We start from the raw sequence: 26,191 nt of genomic DNA, 5'->3' as shown, positions 1-26,191 counted from the left end.
CTTTGTCTCAGTGTGTGTGTGTGTGTGTGTGTGTGTGTGTGTGTGTGTGCATGTTTTTAGTCTTTCTTATGTGTACATGTGTGTGTTTATGCAGAGTTAATAGATTACAAATTACTAGTTACTCTGTTTAAAGTGTAATAAGTAATGTAACTATTTCAATGCCTTCATCAAAGTAATGTAACTTTTTCATTTGATGTCCTTCCTTCCTTCCTTCTGTCCGTCCTTCCTTCCTTCTGTCCTTCCTTCCTTTCTTCCTTCCTCTCTTCCGTCCGTCCTTCCTTCCTTCCTACCTGGGCCGGATCATTAAAAAGATGGAAGGAAAGAAGGAAGGAAGGAAGTAGGGAAGAAAGGTAGGAAAGAGAGATAGTGAAGGACGGACAGACAGAAGGAAGGGAGAAAGGAAGGAAGGACAGATGGAAGGAAGGACAGAAGGAAGAAAGGAAGGAAGGGCAGAAGGAAGAAAGGAAGGAAGGACAGATGGAAGGAAGGACAGAAGAAAGAAAGGAAGGAAGGACAGAAGGAAGAAAGGAAGGGAGAAAGGAAGAAAGGAAGGAAGGACAGATGGAAGAAAGGAAGGAAGGACAGATGGAAGGAAGGACAGAAGGAAGAAAGGAAGGAAGGACAGATGGAAGGAAGGACAGAAGGAAGAAAGGAAGGAAGGGCAGATGGAAGGAAGGAACGAAGAAAGGAAAAAAGGATGGAAGGAAGTAAAAGAGCTCTGGATGGCAAGTGGGCCAGATCGCACCCCTCGATGGGCCGTATCTGGCCCGCGGGCCGCATGTTTGACGCCCCTGATGTAAGGGTTAAAAGTCTTTGTAATCATCAACATTTTCTTCTTTTTTCAACTTTTTCTCAGTAACTATAACAAATTACAGTTACTTTTATTTTGAAAATGCTACTCCTCATGTTACTCCTCAACACTGCAGGTTTGCTCTGCAGGTGTATTTGTGCATGCATATGTATTTCTATATGTGTGTGTGTGTGTGTGTGTGTTGCTGTTCTGCACACACACACACACACACACACACACACACACACCCGTAGCCCATGCTTTGTACAGCTGCCGACCCCTCAGAGAGGCGTGCTGGGGGGCAGCGTGAGCCTCCAGTGCATCTATCATCACGCTGACAGGGCTGCCGTCCACCACACACTGTTCAAAGTGAGATCTTCAGTATGGCTGCTTAGCAAATAATTGATGGGGTGCTTCCCGCTTTTTAAGGAGAGGAGCGGTTAGACGGCAGGCCAGCGACAAGCACTTTTAATGTGACGCGTGAATCACTCTTTCATGACCCATAAAGCCATCTGGAATAACAGAGCACCCGGCTACCGTTTGGGTCTTTATTCAGAGTTTCAGAGAGTTGCCAGCAGAGTTGCTCTTTTTTTTTAATCTTAAGTGATTATGTCTTATCTTTGGATCCCTGCTTCTTTCATCTTTCTTCTCTTCTCTTTCTCTCTTTCTGGGGTTTCTTGTTATACCTCTGTGAGTGCAGCTACTATGTATGAGTATGCAAAATACCTATAAACACAAATAGAAAAATATCAAGCAGACATTTTATTTTGAAATTTCCACCACTGTACTTTTTATGTTCCAGTCCTGGGTGGGAAATCTCTGACTTCCAGATCTCACAACTTAGCTGTTTAATGTAATTTACTTACTGAGCCTTTTTAACAGCAGATATTTTAACTTGTCATAGCAGGAAAAACATATTAAACACATTTAAAAAGTTTGGGTCTTTATTCAGAGTTTCAGAGAGTTACCAGCAGAGTTGATTATGTCTTATCTTTGGATCCTTGCTTCTTTCATCTATCTTCTCTCTTTCTCTCTATGTGGGGTTTCTTGTTATACCTCTGTGAGTGCAGCTACTTGTTTGTAAAATACCTATTAACACAAATAGAAAAAGATCAAGCAGACATTTTATTTTGAAATTTCCACCACCATCCTTTTTCTATTTTTGAGTATTAACAATATGACTGACTTCCAAATCTTCCACGTTAGCTGTTTAATATAATTTACTTACTTGTGGCCTTATGAGCCTTTTTAACAGCAGACATATTGACTTGTCATAGCAGGAAAAACACATTAAACACATTAAAAAAGGTTCATTTCTATTCAGGTGTCTCTTTAAGTCAAACTCATTTTCATTCAAGGGCCACATACATACCAATTTGATCTAATGTGGGCCAGATCATTGAAAAGATGGAGGGAAGGAAGGAAGGAAGGAGGAAGGAAGGAAGGAAGGAAGAGAAGACAGGAAGAAAGAAGGGAAGGAAGGAAAGGCAGACAAAAGGAAGGAGGGAAGAAAGGTAGGAAGGACAGACAGAAGGAAGGAAAGAAGGAAGGACAGAAGGAGGAAAGGGAGGTAGGACAGGTGGAAGGAAGGAACAAAGTAAGGAAAAAAGGAAGGTAGGAAGGACAGATGGAAAGAAGGAAGGACAGAAGGAAGGATGGAAGGGAGGAAGGACAGGTGGAAGGAAAAAAGGAAGTTAGGAAGGACAGATGGAAAGAAGGAAAGTGGGCCGGATTGCATCCCTCGGCGGGCCGGTTCTGGCCGGGCCGCATGTTTGACACCCCTGCTTTAAGCCGTGACAGTGAGCCTAAATGTAGAATACCCGAGTCCTGAAACTGAAGCAGCTAAATGGAAATAATCTGTCCTGAATTTTATTATTAATGTTTTTTTCTACTGTCACACCTCAAAATGTCTTCAGTGATAAAGGAGTATTGTTCAGTATTGGTATCAGGTTTATGCTCGACTGCTTTCTGGTGCATTATCATTGATATTACTTATTATTTTTTATTGTTATGTGCCTTTATTTTGGTTTATTTAATGCCTAATACCTTGCCATGACACTTCATATAGTATTTCTTAAAGTGGAAATAGGAGGTAAACGCTTCCTTATAGAGTCATCAGGTGGGAGCTCTCCTTGTTAAACCCATGACATAAGCCCTTAAGAGGACTCAATGGTGACACCTGGCATTCAAGGTGTTAAGAAATGTTAAATTAAATAGATTAATAAATAAGTTAATTCATGGTCAGTTAAAAGGGAAAAGTATTTACAGTTAGAAATGTTGCTATTTACAATATTTACATGACATACAGTAAGGAACAAGAAATAATTATTGTTGTGTTTAACCAGAGATTTAATTTCCTTTGAAAGTTTTGAGTTGAACTACTTTAAATGCTTTTATTTTGATAGTGAAAACAGGAAGTAGTGAAGTAACGTGTCAAGATGTCAGCTAAAGGTCTACTGTTTATTTATCATCCTCTGTTAATGTTTGTAAGAAGCAGCAAATATGCAAATGAACGCTGACTTTAACAGTTTCCTCCTTGGAAGAAACTCCAACTACACAACACAAGGTAGCTACATCCTGCTCCTCTTTTACCACTTCCTGTTTACTGATGCTCATCTTGCCTTGCCTAGTTATTGTAATTTCCTTTAATCCAGAGTCAGTTGCTGCTCCACTCTGTAGTTTCTGCCACTGATTCGATATCCTTGGACTCTCAACCCTTTCTCAACCTAATTCTCGTCTTGCTTCACTTTGGTACATTTCTTGCTGGTAGCTGCCAAGTTAGCCACAGAGTTAGCCACCGAGTTAGCAGCCGAGCTAGTAGCCGAGTTAGCCGCCGAGCTAGCAGCCGAGTTAGCAGCCGAGTTAGCCGCCGAGCTAGCAGTCGAGCTATCAGTCGAGTTAGCCGCCGAGCTAGCAGCTGAGTTAGCAGCAGAAAGCTCTCAGACGTAGCGTCCATGTTTCAGGTAGAGGTGGTGACTTTGATTGAGAGGTGACACTTGGTATGGGGCGGGGTTTTACACAACTTTGAAGCCTAATTTCATATATTTGGCGATTTTTTTTAATCATTCAAAGGTGGCAGGGTGGTTAACAACACACTTTCCTGTGGTATGTCAAACTCAGAACTCATATTTATTCTTACTTTATACGGACTTTAAGTTTAACTGTCACCAATGAGGAAATGTAGGGATTTAGGAGTTTTAATGGGTGCCAGGGCTGGCCCAAGCCTCCATGGGGCCCTAAGCAAAATTTGATTTTGGGGCCCTCTATTACTGCCAATAATAATGATTATTGATCATTCACACTCACACCACTATAAACGTATTCTACTTATTCTACTCTGTCATTACGAATACACTTGTAAAACTGAATGTGAAAACTTTTTGTTGTAGTTAGATTGTAATCAACAGTGATTAATGGAAGCAGACACCAGATTTGCAAACTTACAGAAAAATCTTTCAATTAATATTTGGCAAAGTCAGCAACTCCCCCTACTGGCCACACAGAGAATCAATACATAAAACCTCAAAGAGCAGCCCGGCATGTTTTACCCATCTATGGTTTTTAATCTGGAATGGTAGCAAATTCAGCTACAAGAGCAGCCTGGGGTTGATTAACACTTAATATTAAAGTGATATAGTACTAAGTGGGATACTGAATGTCATCTAGGTCAATTAAAAGTAACAAAATAAACTAATCATTTACTGTAAACACAATCTGCTTTATTATTATTATTTTAAATAAACTGCAACACCAAATATACAAAAACAGACAGTATTAAATAAAATAAAAATACAACAACAAATACTTAAATAATGATGAAAATCAACAGGCACCTAAAACAAGGTAACACAAATGGTTGTTAAATAAAATATTAAGTTGAATTAGGTCTGAAAACTATGTAAAAATGTGCAAAATCTTTGGTAAAAATAGGGAGGGAAATACAAAACACACTCCTGTAATTCAAACATTTGACTTTTATATGTAAAAAACACAGCATTGAATAAAATAAACAAAGAAATATCAATCCTGCTGTCCCTCAGTTGCCAGTTTTATGGACTTTTTTGAAAATAATTTGCAGCAAAAGCAATAGACCGCATCTTTACTTTTTGAATATGTGAGCCAGCTCCGCTTGACTTTTTCCCCATTTACTAGGTGTCTGTATGTGTAATGATGGTGGAAGCTTCGGCCATCGTGTCTCTTCGGGAATGTGAATGTGTCCTTTATAGGCAGTGGCCTTCTTAATACCTGTTCAGTCCTTTCTGAGTCCGACAGGAAAGAGGGACACTCAGCTGGGTCCACTGGCGGAGCTGCTGATCCCTGCTGCAAACTGGATGCTGAAGAAGACACATCAATCTCGATGACCAAAGATGAAGGACCTATAGGGAAATTAAAATAATATTTTTGGACAAAATTATTAATCTCAGAATATTCTGCAGTACACTGAGCAATTATAAAGGCTGTTTTGTTGTTAACTTACCAGGTACAGCTGAGGTTGCAGAGAGGACAGTGGTGGATGTAGCAGAGGATAGAGATGGACCTGAGATGAAAAACATATCCCTTGTCATATGATTATATTTTATATTATTACATCTTAATGAGATAATTTGACTAGAAATTAAATATATATGGTCACAGTTTTTCGATTACCTGATTCATCAGCCTGGGCTGCTCCTGAGGAGGTGGATTGCCCCTGGACTGAGTCACTGCCTCCTCCAAAATACTTTAACAGTGCTCCTGGGGAAGTTTCATATAACGTATGAGCATAACAGGGAGTTGATGTAAAAAGAATATATTTACTTACTCACATAAATTACTGCAGCAAACAATTGCAAACAACATACCTCAAACTATAAGTTAACTAAATTAATTCATTAATGCAAAACCATATTGCTAGCAAACGTCACCGCATTTGTAATTAACGTTAGTTATTAAACATTTGCTATCAAACGTTGTTATCAGAAACGTTGTTTTGATGCCAAAAAGCGACCCAGAATAATATATATACACTGAGAATTAACTTTTCAAAGAAACACAAAACCTACAAAATCTAACCTACCCACAAGAGAGGAGTAGTAAGACATTTTGAACTAATGTTAGCTAGCAAACGTATTTGAAACAAAATGTCTACAATAATTAGGGACTTTCCTAATTTCAGGGAACTTTTCAAAATCTCCTTGACACCAAATGTTACATTACCGAGACATACCTTTATCTTGTCGTTTTTTCTCCTCTTCATCTTTCTTCCTTTTTCTCTTTTCTGCCCCTGAGGGGTAAGTCCTTTTTTGCGACATCTTTCACCTGCTCCTAGCTCCTAGATGCTGAGTGCGCACCGCACACGTTACTAGCGGAGGTCAAATGTCAAGCAGCGAGGCAGTAGGAAACTACACTCTGCTTCATATCATGTTAACAGACTCTGTTAACATGATATTGTTGTTGTTTTTTTTTGTACAAGAACGTACATTTGATAATATATGAATCATCATCACGCACACATGGAAAAAAATAATTAATTGCTTTTTTATTTTTTAAGTTAGTTGCTCTTGGGGGCCCCCTAGTGGTCACGGGGCCCTAAGCAGCTGCTTAGTTCGCTTATGTCTTGGGCCGGCCCTGATGGGTGCTATGTGAATTTAAGGGACTGCACCTTTGCCAAGTTAGCTGATGAAAAACAAAATGAGTTGGCAAAGTTTAGTGACTACTTCCAACATACAGAGTCAGAAATCCTGTATTGACAGAACATAGTGAAAAGCAAAGTGTGATATCTGCAAAAGTCTGCTTGTCTTTTCCACTTCCTGTTATTGTCCAGCATGTTTGAATGGCGTCTGGAGCCCACTGCACCTTCCCAGCAGATGGACCGCAAATATGGCCTCTGATTTATCTGGCCACTGATTAACTGTGAGAAAACAACACTCCACCAAATGTGTACGTATGTGTATGTGTGTGGTGGGGGAGGACGCTAATATATTCATGAAAATGTATTCATAAAAAATGATAATTGTGATTGAAACCCCCTCCATGGCTCGGAGGATGAGTCAATAAAAAAGCAGGCGAAATTGACAGGCGCCTGTTATATGGACAGCACTTGTAATAACAGATGGGGGGGCAGAGGGATGGACTGTGCACGGGCGCCTGATTGATCACACCGAAAGTGGGTGAGTGTTAAAATGTTACGCAACAAGCTTTTTTATTTCCTTTCTTTTGCACTGCTTCATCATCACATGAGGAATATTTTGTTGGATCTATTTTTGAGGATGTTTGCGTCTCAGATTTTTAACACTTTCCGTCGTTCTTTGCTGTTTTTTTTTAAAAAGTCTTTTAAGGTTAAAATGAGGTCAGTCTACTTATTATAAGTGGTAAGGTTGTCATGGTTACAGATTACTAGTTACTCTGTTTAAACTGTAATAAGTAATGTAACTATTTTAATGACTTCATCAAAGTAATGTAACTTATTACATTTGATGACTTTCTAAGTTTCTAATCAATGTTTTCATCTGTTAGGCTAAATGTTCCCTCCTTCTGTCCCTCCTTCCTTCCTTCCTTCTGTCCTTCCTTCCTTCCGTCCGTCCTTCCTGCTGTCCTTCCTTCCTTCCTGCTGTCCTTCCTTCCTTTCTGTCCTTCCTTCCCTCCGTCCTTCCTTCTGTCCTTCCATCCTTCCTTCCTTCCTGCTGTCCTTCCATCCTTCCTTCCTTCCTTCCTTCCTTCCTTCCTTCCTTGCTTTCGTCCTTCCTTCCTTCCTTCCTGCTGTCCTTCCTTACTTCCGTCCTTCCTTCCTTCCTTCCTTCCTTCCTTAGTGTTCCCATTAAGCACCAAAATCTAAGTTCAGCTGTTTTTCATTGATACTGACTATAAGTACAACAAAATTTGCTGTGTCGCACCTGAGTATAAAAAAAATAGAAAATAGTAATAAATACACAAACACAGACATGTACACAATCATCCCAATTCAATAAATATATTTCTAAAGCATTTAAAAGCAGTTCAAAAGTAGTTATCCCATTATATGTCCCAAGTGCAAATTACCTGAACATTATTATTACTTTTACTGTATTTCTATTATTTATTTATTATTGTGTTACTTATATGTGCATTATTTATTACTTTAACTTTCATTTATGCCTTTTTATGCAGATTTTTGGTGCTGCAAACAAAATTCCATTGTGTTTTTATATGCAATGACAATAACTATCTATCTGTTTATTGTACATTTGTTCCGATATTTAAGAGTTTGTCTCGACTGTACGAGAGCTTTGACTCACTCAACTCCACACACAAAGTTTAATGCTTTATATAAGGGAGATCATTTCTTATTTGGAAATGTATTCACAAGTTCATGTAGATTTTGGAATATAAAATAAAGTCTGGCATGGAGCTTAATTGGTACTGTAACACAATTTAAGGCCAAATCATGATTTATTTACTAAATATTAAAAGAAATATTGATTTCAAAGAATTAAAAACAGTAATATATGTATTCAGTAACATGTTAAATATTAAAAAATGAGGAAAAACTCTCCTGAGTAAAAATCTCACTCTGCCTTCTCGCTATAAGTAGCAACATCAGCTCAACAGGTAAACATGCTTCATACTCAAAGATGAGTTTTTCTCTCTTTTTTTTCCCTCCACAAACTTTTTTTTTCTTTTCTTCTTTTTTTTTTTTTTTTTTTAAATACTCGTCTGACTTCAGCTCCCCTCGTTTTGTGTGTGTGAGCGTTTAGCGGCGAGTTGGACAAGACTCAGACATAGATGAATGTCAGCCATTATCGCGGGCGGCCATTTGTGCTGGTATTTGACTCACTAATGATCGTCTTCCAGGCGGGGTTTCATCAGCTTCGACACACACACACACACACACACACACACACACACACACACACACACACGCTCAGACTCAAACTCGGGGGCTAATTTGTCTCCCTAGTTTATCATTTCACCGTAACAATCAGCTCGTCCACACATGCACACCCTCCCAGTTTGCCTTTTTAAAGCACTCAGTCAGTATATGTGTTGTGTGAATGGAGTCTGGCAACAGGTTTTGCAGCGTTAGAGGTGCGATATCAGCCCCCCGGTGGATGACTCCTGGCCCGGTCCGACCCCCCCCCCCCCCCCTACCGTTGCCGGGTCGGTGCCAGCCTTGCGTTGTTGGCAGGCCCACCTGGACCGAGCACCTGCCTCTGTCACTGGGACGAGACAGGGTGACGAGAGCTGGGAGAGTAGGAGGGGAGGAGGGTGTTTGTTTGCGTGTGCCGCCTTAAAGGAATAAATCAGCAGCAGCAGAAGTTGATGTTTATGTGAGGAGATAAAACGAGTCTTATCAACCCCAAAAACCACAAAGTGTTTAGGAGGTGTGAGTGTTGCTGCTGCAGAGCCAAAAACAATCTCATTATTTTTGTTTGTGTCCAGTTTGGACGGACAGAGCCAAAAAACAATCCTCCTGTTGTCCTCGAGTCAAGGAAGGAAGTGAGGGAGAAGGAAGGGAGGGAGGAAGAAGGATGGAAGGGAGGAGGAAAGAAGGAAGGAATGAAGGTAGGAGGAAAGAAGGAAGGACGGAGGGGAAGAAGGAAGGAAGGGAGGAAGAAGGAAGGATGGAAGGGAGGGAGGAAGGAAGGAAGGAAGGAAGGGAGGGAAGGAGATGGAAGGAAGAGAGGGAGGATGGGAAGGAGGAAGGGAGGAAGGACGGATGGACGGAGGAAAGAAGGAAGGAATGAAGGTAGGAGGGAAGGAAGGGAGGAAGAAGGAAGGATGGAAGGGAGGAAGATGGAAGGAAAAGAGGGAGGATGGGAAGGAGGGAGGAAGGAAGGGTGGAAAGGAAGGAAAGGAGGGAGGAAGGAAAGGAGGAAGGAAGGGAGGAGGAAGGAAGGGAGGAGGAAGGAAGGAAGATGGAAGGAAAGGAGGGAGGAAAGGAAAGGAGGAAGGAAGGAAAGACGGAAGGAAGGAAGGATGGAGGAAGGAAGGGAGGAAGATGGAAGGAAAGGAAGGAGGATGGGAAGGAGTGAGGGAGGAAGGAAGGACAGACGGAAGGAAGGAAGGGAGGAAAGAAGGAACAGTCAAAACAGATGGGGTCAGTTTATGTGAGGGGATAAATGGGGTCTTACTGTATCAACCCCAAAACCACAAAGTGTTTAGGAGGTGTGAGTGTTGCTGCTGTGGAGACAGAAATAATACTCATTAGTTTTGTTTGTGTCCAGTTTGGACGGACGGAGCCAAAAAAAACCAACAGAAAAGTTAATTAGGTGAAAAACACAAATATGAAATATGATGAAACACACTTTTTGCTACATATTCGTTGCTATAGCGATCAAGATCAGCATGCAATATAACTAGCATACATAGGTAGTTGTTATATAGTATGGCTAGTTATAATAATGTACAGTAGAAACATAAAGCCAGTATATGCTAAAAACTAAACTTCTGTCCTTCTCTCTTTCTTTCTTCCTCCCTCCTTCCTTCTTTCCTCCCTCCGTTCCTTCCTTCTTCCTTCCTTTTCCCTTCCCTCCTTCCTTCTTTCCTCCCTCTGTTCCTTCCTTCTTTCCTTCCTTACCTCCTTCTCTTTATTTCTTCCCTTCTTCCTTCTTTCCTCCCTCCTTTCCTTCCCTCCTTTCCTTCCTTTTCCCTTCCCTCCTTCCTTCCTCTTCCTTCCTTCTTCCTTCCTTCCTCGCTCCCTCGCTCCCTCCGTTCCTTCCTTTCTTCCTTGTTCCTTCCCTCCCCCCTTCCTTCTTTCCACCCTCCCTCCTTTCCTTCCTTCTTTCTCTCTTTCTCTCCTCCCTCTTTCCTTGTTTCCTCCCTCCTTTCCTTCCCTCTTCCTTCCCTCCTTCCTTCCTTTTTCCTTCCTCCTTCCCTCCTTTGTTTCCTTCTTCCTTCCCTACTTCCTTCTTTCCTCCCTCTTTTCCTTCCTTCTTTCCTTCCTTACCTCCTTCTCTCTTTCTTTCCTCCCTCTTTCCTTCTTTCCTCCCTCCGTTCCTTCCTTCTTCCTTCCTTCCTTCTTCCTTCCTTCCTTCTTCCTTCCCTCCCTCCTTCCTTCTTTCCACCCTCCCTCCTTTCCTTCCTTCTTTCTCTCTTTCTTTCCTCCCTCCTTTCCTTCCCTCCCTCTTTCCTCCCTCCGTTCCTTCCTTCTTCTGTCCTTCTCTCTTTCTTTCCTCCTTCCTTCCTTCTTTCCTCCCTCCTTTCCCTCCTTTCCTTCCTTCCTCCCTCCTTCCTCTCTCCTTTCCCTAAAACAGCTGCATTTTTTTAAAAGGGGACTTATCATGAACATTTCCAGATCTATATTTTAATTCTGGGTCTTTATTAGAATATATTAGCATTATTTACACTTCAAGCTACTCCTTATTTATCTTATACTGACCCTTTATGCAGCTCCTCAGTTCAGCCTCTCTCTGAAACAAGCCGTTTTAGCTCCTGGCAGTAGCTGCTCTATTAGTATTACAGCAGTAAACTATAGAAAATACATTTAGTGTCTGGTTATTGTGAAGTCTTTGAGTAGTTTAAACTCCAGCTGGTTCTTAATGAAGGCAATAACAAGAGTTTACAGCTTGTTTCTGATTGGTAGCTGTGACGTAAATCACTGGGTTTCTATGTGTGTGAGCAGAAAACACTGACGGAGAGATGAGAGGAGAGAGAGAGAGAGAGAGAGAAGAGACGAGTTGGCAGAGATGTCTGAGCCCTTCAATAAGGTCAGCTCGGTCGCCCCACTCCAAAATATATCAGAGAGAGAGAGAGAGACAGAGAGAGAGGGAGAGAGAGTGTGTGTGTGAGAGAGAGTGTGTGTGTGTGTGTGAGAGAGAGAGAGTGTGTGAGAGAGAGAGTGTGTGAGAGAGAGAGAGAGAGAGAGAGAGAGTGTGTGAGACAGAGAGAAAGAGAGAGAGTGTGTGTGAGACAGAGAGAAAGAGAGAGAGTGTGTGTGAGAGAGAGTGTGTGTGAGAGTGAGAGAGTGTGTGTGTGAGAGAGAGAGAGAGAGAGAGAGAGAATGAGTGTGTGAGAGTGAGTGTGTGTCAGAGAGAGAGTGTGGGTGTGAGAGAAAGAGAGAGAGAGTGAGTGAAAGAGAGTGTGTGAGAGAGAGAGTGTGTGAGAGAGAGAGGAGAGAGTGTGTGTGAGAGAGAGTGTGTGTGAGAGTGAGAGAGTGTGTGTGAGAGAGAGAGAGAGAGAGAGAGAGTGTGTGAGACAGAGAGAAAGAGAGAGAGTGTGTGTGAGACAGAGAGAAAGAGAGAGAGTGTGTGTGAGAGAGAGTGTGTGTGAGAGTGAGAGAGTGTGTGTGAGAGAGAGAGAGAGAGAGAGAGAGAGAGTGTGAGAGAGAGAGAGAGAGAGAGAGAGAGTGTGTGAGACAGAGAGAAAGAGAGAGAGAGTGTGTGAGAGAGTGTGTGAAAGAGAGAGGGAGAGAGAGAGAGAGAGAGAGAGTGTGTGTGAGAGCCCTTCCTTCCTCGCTCCTTTCTTTCCTTCTTCCCTTCTTTCCTTTCCTTCCTTCTTCCTCCCTTCCATCCTTCTATCTTCCTCCCTTCCTTCCTTTCTTTCTTTTCTCCCTCCCTCCTTTCCTTCCTTCCCTCCTTTCCTTACTCCCTCCCTTCTTCCTCTCTTCCTCATACCTCCCTTCCTTCCTCCTTCCTTCCCTTCCTCCCTTCTTTTCTTTTCCTTCTTCCTCCCTTCCATCCTTCCTTCTTCCTCCCTTCCTTCCTCCTTGACTTGAGGACAACAGGAGGATTAAATAGTTTTATTTCTTCTTCTTCTTTCAGACAACTACAAGAGATTTTTGGTCGTTGTTCCAAATGCAGCACCTCGTTTACCTTTAGTCACAGGTACGTCTGACACTCGACGGTATCGTGATGAACGTGGCGTCAGTTTTCCTCCCCAGCTCTCACTCCCAGCATCCAGATGGAAAATTATCCGAAGCAGCATTTTGGATCCATCATTGCTTCTCAAAAACTTGCCAATGAAGCAAATCATAAAACTCAAACTTTCTGACGAGAACTGTCAATGGAACAAAAGTCATAAAATATGTTAAAGCCAGAGACAGAGAGACAGGTGATGGAAAAACCTTGAGAGCAAGTGGAGAAACATACTGATACTAGGTAATGAAATTGATCGATTGGGTATCAAACTGATGTGAATCATATGCGTTGGCCGTCGCAGTCACCACATCTCAAATCAAATGAACACTTATGGGACATTTTGGATCCGTCTGTCTCCACCTCTGCACCTCCAGCTGCTAAAAACACTATATGAAGGAATATCTTTTGGAAAAATGTCGTTCATCCCCCGTGTTGTAGTCTTAAAACTTTCCGAAATCTTTGCCAAGGAGCGCGCTGAAGCTTCTCTGGAGGTTTATGAAGGAATAATACCTTTAAAATACACTTTAACTTGGGTTTAAGCTTAATATCTTATCCATCTGTGCGTGAGACATAGACTGTATAAAAGAAATGGACGTAACATCAGTGACGTCACCCATTGGTTTGTGGACTGCTGCTCGGAAGCCATCTTGAAAATTTCAGGTGCATGCTGGGAAAAATAAAAACACGGATTCTACTTATATGGACATGAGGCGGAGCGGGGAGGTTGCTATGGTTGCGAGGGCTGGATCTTGAGGACATTGGTCAGTCAACCTGTCAATCAGGACGTAGCCACGCCCTAATGCATACCCTGCTTTTTTTTTAACTCCTGTTGTCCTCAGGTCAAGGAAGGACAAGAGGAAGGAAGGAAAGGAATAAGGAGGATTAGAGGAAGGAAGTAAGGAGAGAAGGAAGGGAGGGAGGAAGGAAGGAAGGAAGGAAAGGAGTAATAAGGGAGGGAGGAAAGGACGAGGGAAGGAAGGAGGGAGGAAAGGATGAAGGAGGGAAGGAAGGAAAGGAGTAAGGAGGGAGGGAGGAAAGGATGAAAGAAGGAAGGAGGGAAGGAAGGAAAGGAGTAAGGACAAAAAGAGGAAGGAATTTAGGAGAGAAGGAAGGGAGGAAGGAAAGAAGGAAGGAAGCAAGCAAGGAAGGATGGATGGAGGAGGGAGCAAAGAAAGGGGAAGAGGGGAAGAAGGAAGGAAAGAAGTAACAGTCAAAAGAGAGATGGGGTCAATTTGACCCGGGAGGACGACAGGAGGGTTAAACTACACTTTAACTTGGTTTCTTTTAACAGTCTTTATCAGTATTTGTGGTCTAATTACTCACTGATGTGTTCTTACTACTTGCTTTACATCTGTTTTATGTGCTGCACACACACACACACACTCGATGAGGCGCTCCAACATAACGGAGACACATGAACAAATATGAATATTTAATATTTAAGTGTTTGATATTAATTATTCATAAAAGCCGGCACTTTGCAAATGGATTAAATTAATTATGTTGATAGAATTAGACTAGATTTGGAGGTTAATATAATAATGTTTGTATTATATTTACTGTAATGGATTCAGAGCCATCTCCTATTAATTGGATTGATGACAGTTCAAAGCCGCGGGGGTCATTGGCGCACCGTCGAGGGGCTTTACATTAGTCAAGTGCGGGTGAAGTGTGTGCACGACTTTTTAAAGAAGACGAGATGCCAAATTAAGTCTCCTTCTTCACTGCAGTTCAAAAGCTCGACACTCTGAATTAAAGGATGGAGCTTAATCATTGTCCAAAAACATACAGAGAGTGAGAGAGGGAGGCGGAGTACAAATTTACCCTTTGTTAATATTAAGTGTCAGATATCCAATTTAATCAATTATGTTAAAAAGCTAGGGGGAGAAAGAAGGGAGGGAGGAAAGGAGGAAGGAAGGAAAGGAAAGAAGGAAGGGAGGAAGGAAGGGAGGAAGGAAAGGAAAGAAGGAAGGAGGGAGGGAGGGAGTAAGGAAGAAGGAAAGAAAGGAGGGAAAGAGGAAGGAGGAAGGAAAGGAGGGAGGGAGGGAGGGAGGGAGGAAGGAAGGAAGGAAAGAAAGAAGGAAGGGAGGAAAGAGAAGGAGACAGGGAGGAAGGACAGATGGAAGGAAGGAAGGAAGGAGGAAAGAAGGAAGCGAGGAAGGAAAGGAAAGAAGGAAGGAGGGAGGGAGTAAGGAAGAAGGAAGGAAAGGAGGGAGGGAGGAAGGAAGGAAAGAAAGAAGGGAGGGAGGAAAGAGAAGGAGAGAGGGAGGAAGGACAGATGGAAAGAAGGAAGGAGAGAGGAAAGAAGGAAGGGAGGAAAGAGAGGAAGGAAAGAAAGAAAGAGAGAAGGAGGTAGGAACAATAAAAAAGACAGTGCTTTCATTTTAAACCTCATATTTCCTTTAAATCTGTCTATCATTTTTAATCATTTTTGCACATTTCTACTTTCACTTTAGCCTTTTAATAGCTTTTCACATCGGTTGTTTCATTCTATTTTATACATTCAACATTTATTTGACTACTTATTACTTGTTTTCTAGTATTTATCTGTATAAAACTTTCCCTTTTGGACATTCCTTGTTTCCCTTTTTTTTGCATTACTGCATTTACCTCTAAATTGAGCTAATTGATAAAAACAGATAAAAGCACCAGCGATCAGCAGCAGCTTCAATCCATAAAAAGAAATCCCACCATCCTCATCAGTCAAACTCTAGTTGCAAGTGTTCCTCTCCCTCCACATCCAGCATCCAGCATCCAACCCCCCCCCCCCCCCCCCCATCCTCTGCCAACACACTTTCACTTCCTGTCAGGGCCACTGCTTGTTGACCTTTGACCTCTTGGGACTACTGGTCAATAAAAAGGAAACAGTGCTTTAATTTTAAACCTCGTATTTCCTTTAAATCTGTGCCATTGGCCTTTTAATAGCTTTGCACATCGGATGTTTCCTTTAAGTTTGTACATTTAACATTTATTTAACTACTTTACTTTTTTTCTAGTATAAAAATGTATAAAACTCTTTCTTTTTGCATTGCACGAAGAAAGGAAGTGAACTTACATTGTCTTGAAATCTTCCCGTAGAGCTTTACCCCCTTTTATTAAATATGGTGGCAGTTTTCTTGTTTATTATTATTTAAAAAAAAGACAGAAATAAAGCCAGTAATGTCACTTAGAGTTGCTTTTTCAGTGCCTTTCTTCCCCTGACAACTGCATACATCAATGACTCCTTCAGTTTTAAACATTTACCTCTAAATTGAGCAAAATGAAAAAACACCAGCAGCTTCAATCCATAAAAAGAAAACCCACCATCCTCATCAGTCAAACTCTAGTAGTTGCAAGTGTTCCTCTCCCTTCACATCCAGCATCCAACATCCAACCCCCCCCCCCCCCCTCCACTCCACCCCACCACTCCCCCCCTTTCCTGCCAACACACTTCCTCGCCTTTTAAAAATCATATTACATTTAGCTGAGGCTCGCATATAAATTTTCTCCGCGTCTCATCAGGGCCCCCGCGCTCAGTATGGCCTCTCCTCTGACTGATATTGGCTCATCATACTTAATCTAGGGTGAAATTTCCTAGTCTGTGCTAAATGACTTGCAGCCTTCACGAGAGAGGAGATATTTATTTTTCTCAGGGCTAATGACCTGTCCCCCGGACCCACCCACTGATGGTTATTTACTAGGGCCCAGATGCTTGGGCTCAAAATGAGTGGTAATGTCAGCGGGCGCCATCCTTCATCGGGCCGCCCCTGATTGAATCCGAGTGATCCCATTGACATTGACTCTGTGACTTTTAAGGCCATTACCTTCCACCGCCCACGATGATCACCTCATCATCGCTTCCCGAGCTGACAGCTGATTAGCAACAAATTACTGACAGGAGAAGGCTCTGACACCGGGTGCAAGAGGTTGGTGTGTATATCTGTGTGTGTGTGTGTGTGTGTGGAGGAAGAGGAAGGGGGGGGGGGTTGCCAAGGAGTCAGCAGCAGCCGCCTCCTCCTCCTTTCACACACACACACACTCACACACACACACACACATGCACACAGTGTCAGACACCCCGCCTATACTCAAAGTAATAGCCGTGTCTATGATGCAGCGGTGCCCTCGCAGCTAAGCTCATGGTAATGTAATAAGTGTGGAGGGGAGAGAAGAGAAGAAGAAGAGGAAGAAAAAAAAAAAAGAACGAGGGACACACAAGCAGCTGCTCCTCATTGGTGGAGAGAGGGTTCGCACATTTACATTTCTGTGGAGCTCTGTCTGGGTGTTTTTATATCTTTATTGTGATTGTGATTGATCCGTAAAGAGAGACTGAAGAGGGAGAAGTAAAAGTTCATCACAGAAGTTCTTTAATACTCCTGTTGTTTCTTAGAGTCAAGGAAGGGAGGGAGGAAGGGAGGAAAGGAAGGAAGGAAGAAGGAAGGAAAGGAGGGAGCAAGGAAAGGAGGGAGGAAAGAAAGAGAGAGAGAAGGAGGGAGGGAGGAAGGACAGATGGAAGGAAGGGAGGGAGGGAGGAAGGAAAGGAGGGAGGAAAGAGGAAGGAAGGAAGGGAGGAAGATGGGGGGGAGAAAGAGAGAAGGAAGGAAAGAAGGAGGAAGGGAGGAAGGAAGGAGAGAAGGAACAGTTCAAACAGATGTGGCCAATTTGACCAAAAATGTCTAAGTGGTGTAACCATAAAAACTTTGTACCAAATAATTCAACTTGCTTAAAAACAGTAAATAGTCAATAAAACAGCATATCAACTAGTTTGGCATGATCTTACATTATAACTTTTATATTAAATAAAGCTAATGGAATACTATTGTTCTAAATATTACATTTAATCTGGGTAACCATGGAGATCAGGAAACATGTAGGAAGGAAAGGCGGAAGGAAGGGAGAAAGAAGGAACGAAAGGAGGGAGGGAGGAAGGATGGAAGGGAGGAAGGAAGGAAGGAGGAAGGGAGGAAAGGGAGGAAAGGAAGGAAGGAATGGAGGAAGAAAGGGAGGAAAGGAAGGAAGGAAGGAAAGAAGGGAGGAAGGAAGGAAGGAAGGAAAGACAGGCAAAAAGGAAGGAGGGTAGAAAGGACAGACGGAAGAAAGGGAGAAAGAAAGGAAGGGAGGAAGGAAGAACAGAAGTAAGAAAGGTATGAAGGACAGATGGAAGGAAGGAAGGAACGAAGAAAGGAAAAAGGGAAGGTAGAGAGGAAGGACAGAAGGAAGAAGGGGAGGAAGGAAGGAAGGACAGAAGGAAGGGAGGAAGGAACGAAGAAAGGAAAAGGGGAAGGTAGAGAGGAAGGACAGAAGGAAGAAGGGGAGGAAGGAAGGAAGGAAGGAAGGAAGGAAGGAAGGAAGGAAAGACAGGCAAAAAGGAAGGAGGGAAGAAAGGACAGACGGAAGAAAGGAAAAGGGGAAGGTAGAGAGGAAGGACAGAAGGAAGGAAGGAAGGACAGAAGAAAGAAAAGGAGGAAAGAAGGAAGGAACGAAGAAAGGAAAAGGGGAAGGAAGAGAGGAAGGACAGAAGGAAGGAAGGAAGGACAGAAGAAAGAAAAGGAGGAAGGAAGGAAGGACAGAAGGAAGAAAGGGAGGAAAGAAGGAAGGAACGAAGGAAGGGAGGAAGGAACGAAGAAAGGAGAAAGGGGAAGGTAGAGAGGAAGGACAGAAGGAAGAAAGGGAGGAAGGAAGGAAGGACAGAAGGAAGAAAGGGAGGAAGGAAGGAAGGAAGGACAGAAGGAAGGAAGGAAGGACAGAAGGAAGGAATGCCAAAGTGAATATATATATGTGGTTGAATTTTTAGGGGAAACGAGATGAAGCTGATGAATATTAGGAGTCGGTCGTATTTATGCGTCGCTGTAAAACTTGTTTAAGTCTAAACGAGGATAATTGGAAAGTCGTAAAACTTGATGAGTATCCATAACGTGGTGAGTACAGTTAGACGTGACATTGAACAGTGAAGCAGGTTTATGATCCTCTGCTCCGACACTATTTCTCTTTGTTGACTCGTTTCTTTAACGTCGACTCATAAAACCTTCAGGAAATGTTTTTAATCAACACGTCCTCATAATTAAACCAGCACCCAAAGGAGCTTTTTTTTAAAGGACAACCCAAAATACCAGTGGTTTAAAGTTACGGAACCTTCGTCGTCATGGCAACAGTAAAGAGTCTCTTACAGCTAAGTCCATTTTTTTTGCTTTTATCATGTTTCTTGAATTAGTTTTTCTTCCTTCCTTCCTTCCTTGCTTCCTTCATGCCTTCCTTCCTTCCTTCCTTTCTTCCTTCCTTCCTTCCTGCCTTCCTTCTTTCCTTCCTCCATCCCTTCCTTCCTTCTTTCCTTTCCTTTCCTCCCTTCCTTCCTACCTTCCTCCATCCTTTCCTTACTTCTTCCTTCTTTCCTTTCCTTCCTCCCTTCCTTCCTTCCTTCTTTCCTTCCTCCATCCCTTTTTCCTTCTTTCCTTCCTCCATCCCTTCCTTCCTTCTTTCCTTTCCTTTCCTCCCTTCCTTCCTACCTTCCTCCATCCTTTCCTTACTTCTTCCTTCTTTCCTTTCCTTCCTCCTTCCTTCCTTCCTTCTTTCCTTCCTCCATCCCTTTTTCCTTCTTTCCTTCCTCCATCCCTTCCTTCCTTCTTTCCTTTCCTTCCTCCCTTCCTCCCTCCTTTCCTTACTTCTTCCTTCCTTCCTTCCTTCCTTCCTTTCTTCCTTCTTTCCTTCCTCCATCCCTTCCTTCCTTCTTTCCTTTCCTCCCTTCCTTCCTTCCTTCCTTCCTTCCTCCCTCTTTTCTTTTCTCCCTCCCTCCCTCCTACTTTCCCCCTTTCCTTTCCTTCCTTCTTTCCTTCCTCCATCGCTTCCTTCCTTCTTACACCACGCAGTTATTATTTATGTATCTTCAGCTGGTCAGTTGTCTCATATGTGACATCACTGCCCCCCCCCCTCCCTCCCCGATGCCCCCCCGATGCCCCCTTTCAGGTGATCCACCTGTGTCAGGATCTCTCAGCGTCTGGACGTATGTGAGACTTTTCTGCTACTGTAATTGCAGGAAAGAGTTAACCCCCCCCCCCATGAGACGAAAGTGGAAACCATTTCACCCCCCCGCCCCACCACCCCTCACCCACTCCCTCTCCCCTCCGGCGCTTCTGGGACTTTCTAACTTCTTTAAGAACTCACAGCCGTCAACTCCAGCATCTCACTGCGGTCCCCAGACCAGAAGCAAAGCACCTACGAGAGCCTCGGATACTTCCCAATGACTCCATCCATGACTCCTGGCATACAGGGGCCTATGTGTAATTAAAAGGGGGGGGGGGGGGGGCTTTAAATTGTCCCCACACATTAAAAATGGATCCTGTTGGCAGCAAATGGAGCATCTCCCTGCTCATCTGCCGCCATCTTGTCTGGTCCTCAAGGGCTGCGGGCCCAGACAGATGCTCCTCCAGGAGGCGAGGGAGGATTGTTTGAGCCTCGGGAGGAAGTGGATGTCTGCGACCGGCTGGAGTCTCTCTCTCTTTCTTTTTTTTTTTTTTTTTGGAGGATCCTTCGGGGCATTAAATCAGAATATTGTTGCTGGAAGATGAAAACAGCAGTCGTGACAGGTTTGCACCAAAACAGAAACTTTGCCTTTAAAACATTTATTTTGTCTCTACTTTGGTAGACGGCTCCAGAGAGAGAGAGAGAGAGAGAGAGAGAGAGAGAGAGAGAGAGAGAGAGAGAGAGAGAGAGAGAGAGAGAGAGGGAGAGAGAGAGAGAGAGAGAGAGAGAGAGAGAGAGAGAGAGAGAGATGGATAGAGAGAGAGAGGGGGAGAGGGAGAGAGAAAGAGAGAGAGAGAGAGAGAGAGAGAGAGAGAGAGAGAGAGAGAGACTTTACATGTGAGATGGAAAAGAAGTAGAATAGAATAAACTGCATAACATAAACAGATAAAAACACTTTCTTTCATTTCTTTTTTTTTTTAAACATCTGTTTATTACATTTTTTTAGTTTTACAGAGAACAATACAGAACAAGAAGGCACATATAAGTAATTATAATAGCAATAATAATGATAATCAAACAGAAATACAGTAGATAGAAATAAATACAATTAACTGTGAGAAAAAAATTAAAAATAAATAAAAATTAAAAATAAAAATTAAAAATAATAATACATAAATAAAAATTAAAAAAAAATACATAAATAAATAGAATTAAAAATAATAATACATAAATAAAAAAATAAAAAAATAATAATACATAAATAAATAAAATGTAAAAAATAATAATACATAAATAAATAGAATTAAAAAATAATACATCAATAAATACAATTTTAAAAATAATAATACATCAATAAATACAATTAACAACAACCAAAAAAAAGATAGTAAAAGTAAAATAAAACAAAAAACATAAAAATAATAACAAACACTTGCTTTATCATAATTTTGCTCTCTGTAACATTTGAGGAACGCAAAACCTCCTTTATGTGCTGAAAATGTGTTTATTTCGTATTTTATTGATAACAGCACCAGACTGTCCTGTTAGAAAAGTGACAGAAGTTAACTTATAAAAACTTCATTAATCAATAAATCCTCAATAAAACACTATATCAACTAGTTTGGCATGATCTTAAATGAAGTAATTATTAGTATAAGTCCACTTAAATACACTGTTGGTGGATAAAAATATTTAATATTTATCTTTTTTTTTGTGGTTACACCATTTGACATTTTCAGAAGCATTCAGTCTACATTTTAACAAACCTGATGCTGCTTTTAAAACTATTTTAAAATATATTTTTCATGTCCAAAATAAGTAATTTGAACAATATATTTAACATTCATCAAGAAAATAAGGTTTGATAGCGTAGTTTAAATAGTTTAACTGGGTTTTATCTATCAAATCCAAATCTCAGAAATTAAGTAAATCGATAAAAAGCTGCAATAATAAAAAAAAACAGCTTTGATCGCTAAAACAACGTTCAAACATAAAACAATTACACATTAAAAGAACAAATAACTAAAGCTAGCAAGAAAACACACATGGGATTAAAAGATATGTTTGAATAAAGTCTTCTGTGAAAGATAAATGAGTAACTGTAACATACGGAGGAATGAAATCACATGCTCAGTAATTCAGGCCTGAAAACAGTTATTTATTTATTTATTTGAGGAGCTAAAAATCTTCCCTACATCCTGCAGAGTGATACGGTATTCTTTGCCAAACAAACAAACTCAAAATAAACTTTCTACCACACACAACCCACAATCACTCAAAAGTAGAATTTGCTCCACTTCGCTCAAACAATTAGTGTTCGGATGAAAAGCTGAGATCTGAGAGACAAATGTCACAAAATATTTTTGTTGGTTTTATATCATTTGAAATTAAATTTGCACCATTTTTTACCAAAAGACTGAATGCTCCTGAAAATGTCAAATGGTGTAACCACAAAAGAATGATAAATATTAAATATTTTATCCACCTACAGTGTATTTAAGTGGACCCCTTTTCCTTTCTTCTGTCCGTCCTTCCTTCCTTCATTCCTCCCTTTCTTCCTTCTGTCCTTCCTCTCTACCTTCCTCTTTTCCTTTCTTCGTTCCTTCCTTCCTTCCTTCCTTCCGTCTGCCCTTCATACCTTTCTTACTTCTGTTCTTCCTTCCTCCCTTTCTTCAGTCTGTCCTTTCTTCCCTCCCTTCCATCCTTCCCTCACTCCTACCTTCCTTAGTCCCTTCTTCCTCCCTCCTTCCTACCTTCCTCCCTTCCTTTCTTCCTTCCCTCCTACCTCCCTTCCTCCATCCCTCCTTCCTTCCTCCCTCCCTCCTTTCCTTCCTTCTTTCTCCCTTCCTTCTGCCTTTCCTTCCTAAATGTTTCCTGGTCTCCATGGTTACCCAGATTAAATGTAATATTTAGAACAATAGTATTCCATTGGCTTTATTTAATATAAAAGTTATAATGTAAGATCATGCCAAACTAGTTGATATGCTGTTTTATTGACTATTTACTGTTTTTAAGCAACGTTGAATTATTTGGTACAAAGTTTTTTATGGTTACACCACTTAGACATTTTTACCATAATCCTCTAATATATTCTCTCTAAATGGATTAAAAGCAGAAATTTGATGCTGGGTCCACAAAAAAGGATGTGTGCAAGTTATTCATACGTTTATTTTCACATTTTAACCCTTTAAATTTAAACTAAACCACATGGACCCATAGAAACTGTCATTAACCCATACGGGGATTTTTACTCCATTGGACGACTCTACAGGCATTTTAGATGTTTTCACTTCAGCTTTTCCTTCATACACTTCTATAATATACTTAAACTGTGTGTGTGTGTGTGTGTGTGTGTGTGTGTGTGTGTGTGTGTGTGTGTGTGTGTGTGTGTGTGTGTGTGGAGCCATACATCATCCTCTGCATTACAGTGTCTCTCTGTTTGTCTGCTCGCTCCCTTCGACTCCGACTGCTGCAGCTCAGCTCTGTGGTGAAGGGCTCAGACCCCTGAGAATGTCAGGGTGGTGAACCCTCCTGGTGCCCTCGAGTCAAGGAAGGAAGGGAGGAAGAAGGAGGGAGGAAGGGAGGAAAGGAAGGAAAGGAGGGAGGGAGGGAGGGAGGGATGAAGGAAGGAAAGGAGGGAGGAAGGGAGGAAGAAGGAACGAGAGGAGGGAGGGAGGGAGGACAGATGCAAGGAAGGGATGAAGAAGGAAGGAGGAAGGAAATAAGGGAGGAAGGTAGGGGGGAGGAAAGAGGAAAGAAAGACAAGGAGGTAAGGAGGAAGGAAGGAAGCAAGGAAGGAAAGGAGGGAGGGAGGAAGAAAAGAGGATGAAGAAAAGAGGATGGAGGAAGGGATGAAGGAAGGGAGGAAAGACAGGCAGGAAAGAAAGAGACAAGGAGGGAGGAAAGAAGGAAGGAAAGGAGGGAGGGAGGTAGGAAGGAAAGGAGGGAAGGAAGAAAGGGGGGATGGAGGAAGGAAAGAAGGGAGGGAGGAAGGTAGAGGGAAGGAAAGAAAGAGAGACAAGGGAGGAAGGAAGGAAGGACAGATGGAAGGAAGGAAGGAAGGAAGGGAGGAAAGAAGGAACAGTCAAACCCGGGAAGACGACACAAAGGTTAAGACAGTGACGGAGCCTCTCTCCCCTCTGGTGGATTGGGTCACTTTGACTCGTCTCTCACTTAGCTTGACTCACCCCCCCCCCCCCCTCTCTCACTTAGCCCCCCTCCCCCCCTCCCCAATCTCCCTGTCTGCCTGTCAGGATTTCAGATGACAGCGTGGCCCACCGAAGGGGACCTCCGACTCTCCCGGTGAAGCTCCATTTGCTGCCCCTCCTCCCCAAAACCCACCAGCTGTATATCAACCCCGCCGCTGCTGCTGCTGCTGCTGCTGCTGCTGTTGTCACGGCGAGAAGACGCCCGGCAACCAGGCAAGGCCTCTATACCATAAAACATCAAAAGCATCCGCTGCAATGAAAAACACAAGTGAGGGGTGGGAGGAGGAGGAGGTGGAGGAAGGGGAGGGGGGAGCTTGTCAATCTTTTACAACCCGTCTTCTAAGTGACTGTATAGCCGCCGCCGCCATCGCTGCTGCACTGAGCTCCGACGCCATTCATTCATCTTTCACGCTGCGCAGTCAGTCGGAGATGCTAAATGTGCCGCCGAGCATGTCCGACACGTCTGAGTTAGCGTATATAATGCTGCACATAACGGAGCTGTCGGCTAAAAAGTTTTATGATATGGAAATATGTGTAAAGAGCCTCAGTGATGAATAAACATGAACACAAGGTTACAGTGAGCTTTGTTGCAGAGACTCACGCTAATGTTTGAGTGACATCATCTTATATTTTAATAAATGAAAGAAATCTTTAAATAATCCATAATTAACCTTTGACCTTACTGCAAACCAACAGTGTATAATCTAGAGCAGCGGTGTCAAACATGAGGCCCGTGAGCCAGAACTGGCCCGTCGGGGAGTCCAATCTGGCCCGCTTTGCTTCCTGTCATCTCTTCCTTCCTTCCTTCCTTCCTTCCATCTTTCCTTTCTTTCTGTTTTTCTTTCCTCCCTTTTTTCTCTTCCTTCCTTCCTTCCTTCCTTCCTTTCTTCCTTCCATCTGTCCTTCCTTCCTTCGCCTTCTGGTCGATGTACTCGATGTCGATGGACAGGAGGAAGGAAGGAATGGAGTAAGGAGGAAAAGAGGAAGGAAGTAAGGAGAGGATGAAGGGAAGGAGTAAGGAGGGAGGGAAGGAAAGAAGGAGGGAAAGAGTAAGGAGGGAGGGAAGGAAAGAAGGAAGGAAGGAAGAAAGGAAGGAGGGAAGGAAAGGAGTAAGGACGAAAAGAGGAAGGAATTTAGGAGAGAAGGGAGAGAAGGAAAGGAGGAAGGAGAGGGGGAAAGAAAGGAGGAAGGAAGGAAGGAAGGGAGGAAGTAGGGAGGAAGGAAGGAAAGAAGCAAGGAAAGATGTAAGGAGGAGGGAGCAAAGAAAGAAAGAGGGAAGAAGGAAGGAAAGAAGGAACAGTCAAAAGAGAGACGGGGTCAATTTGACCCGGGAGGACGACAGGAAGGTTAAACATCAACACTTCAGCTTTTAACCCTAAAACAGACGAAAAAAAAAAAGTCAAGTCTTTCTTTCTTTGAAGTTAAAATATCTTTACGATGGAGGTCTTACAAGTCAACCACACACACACATACACACACACACACACACACACACACACACCACCCCCACCCACAGAGATGAATCCTGTATGCATTATGTCCAGACTGACACGTCAAGAGGCCCTAGATTAACTGCCCCCCCTCCCTCCTCCCCCCTTCCCTCCTCCTCCACCACCAACGCTGCAGCCGCCGCCGCCGCCACCGCCACCGCCCCCCGCCCCTCCAGACTTCCCTTTTATCCTCCTCTCTCCGTTCCAGGGGCCACGCTCGCTCATTTACATAAACAGATAATCCTTGATAAAAATTTCCATTAGACAAAGGTGAAATGGATCAATTTCTGCTGCCAAGATAAATCTCACGTTTTACACCGACAGGGTCGTTACACCGGCCACATTTCAGGAATAATGTATTTAAAAAGTCCGCCGATAGCGCCCATTTCCCGCTTTCCAATTACCTTTAAGAAAAGCTTATTCTGTGGACAATAAAGCACATTACAGCACAATATGATACAGTCCATAAAGATCAGCGTGTTTGATGAGAGGTTAGCGAAAGCTCAGCATATTTCGGGAGGAGGGGGGGGTTTGAAGAGGGGTGGGGGGGATGTCACAACCCCGTGGTTATCGCTGACACCTCGCTGTGCTCGCCATGCAAATGTCCTATTACGCCCAGGTCCAAATAGATTAAGAGGCCTGTTCGGAAATAAACAGTTTTTTTCCCTCCTTTTTTTTCCTCCCCCTCTCTCTCTCTTTCTGCAGTGAAGGTGGGAGAAAGAGAAGAAGAAGAAGAGATTGGGGGGGGAGGGGGAGGGGGGGGTAGCAGAGGGGGGGGTGGTTGAGGTGGATTGACAGGACAGGCGGGGTGATGCCACCGGTCCAGGGCAATGAGACAACGGAAAAACTCATTAGTTCGCTTCCACCCCAATTCGTCGCTTTGCCTTTAACCTTGAGACATCCAACCCCCCCCCCCCCCCCAATCCACCATCCACCCCCCCCCCTCCTCCCCAC

Source organism: Scomber japonicus, chromosome 9 (genome assembly GCF_027409825.1).
Source record: "Scomber japonicus isolate fScoJap1 chromosome 9, fScoJap1.pri, whole genome shotgun sequence".
In the NCBI taxonomy this organism is placed as follows: Eukaryota; Metazoa; Chordata; class Actinopteri; order Scombriformes; family Scombridae; genus Scomber; species Scomber japonicus.
This window is presented reverse-complemented; position numbering follows the sequence as displayed.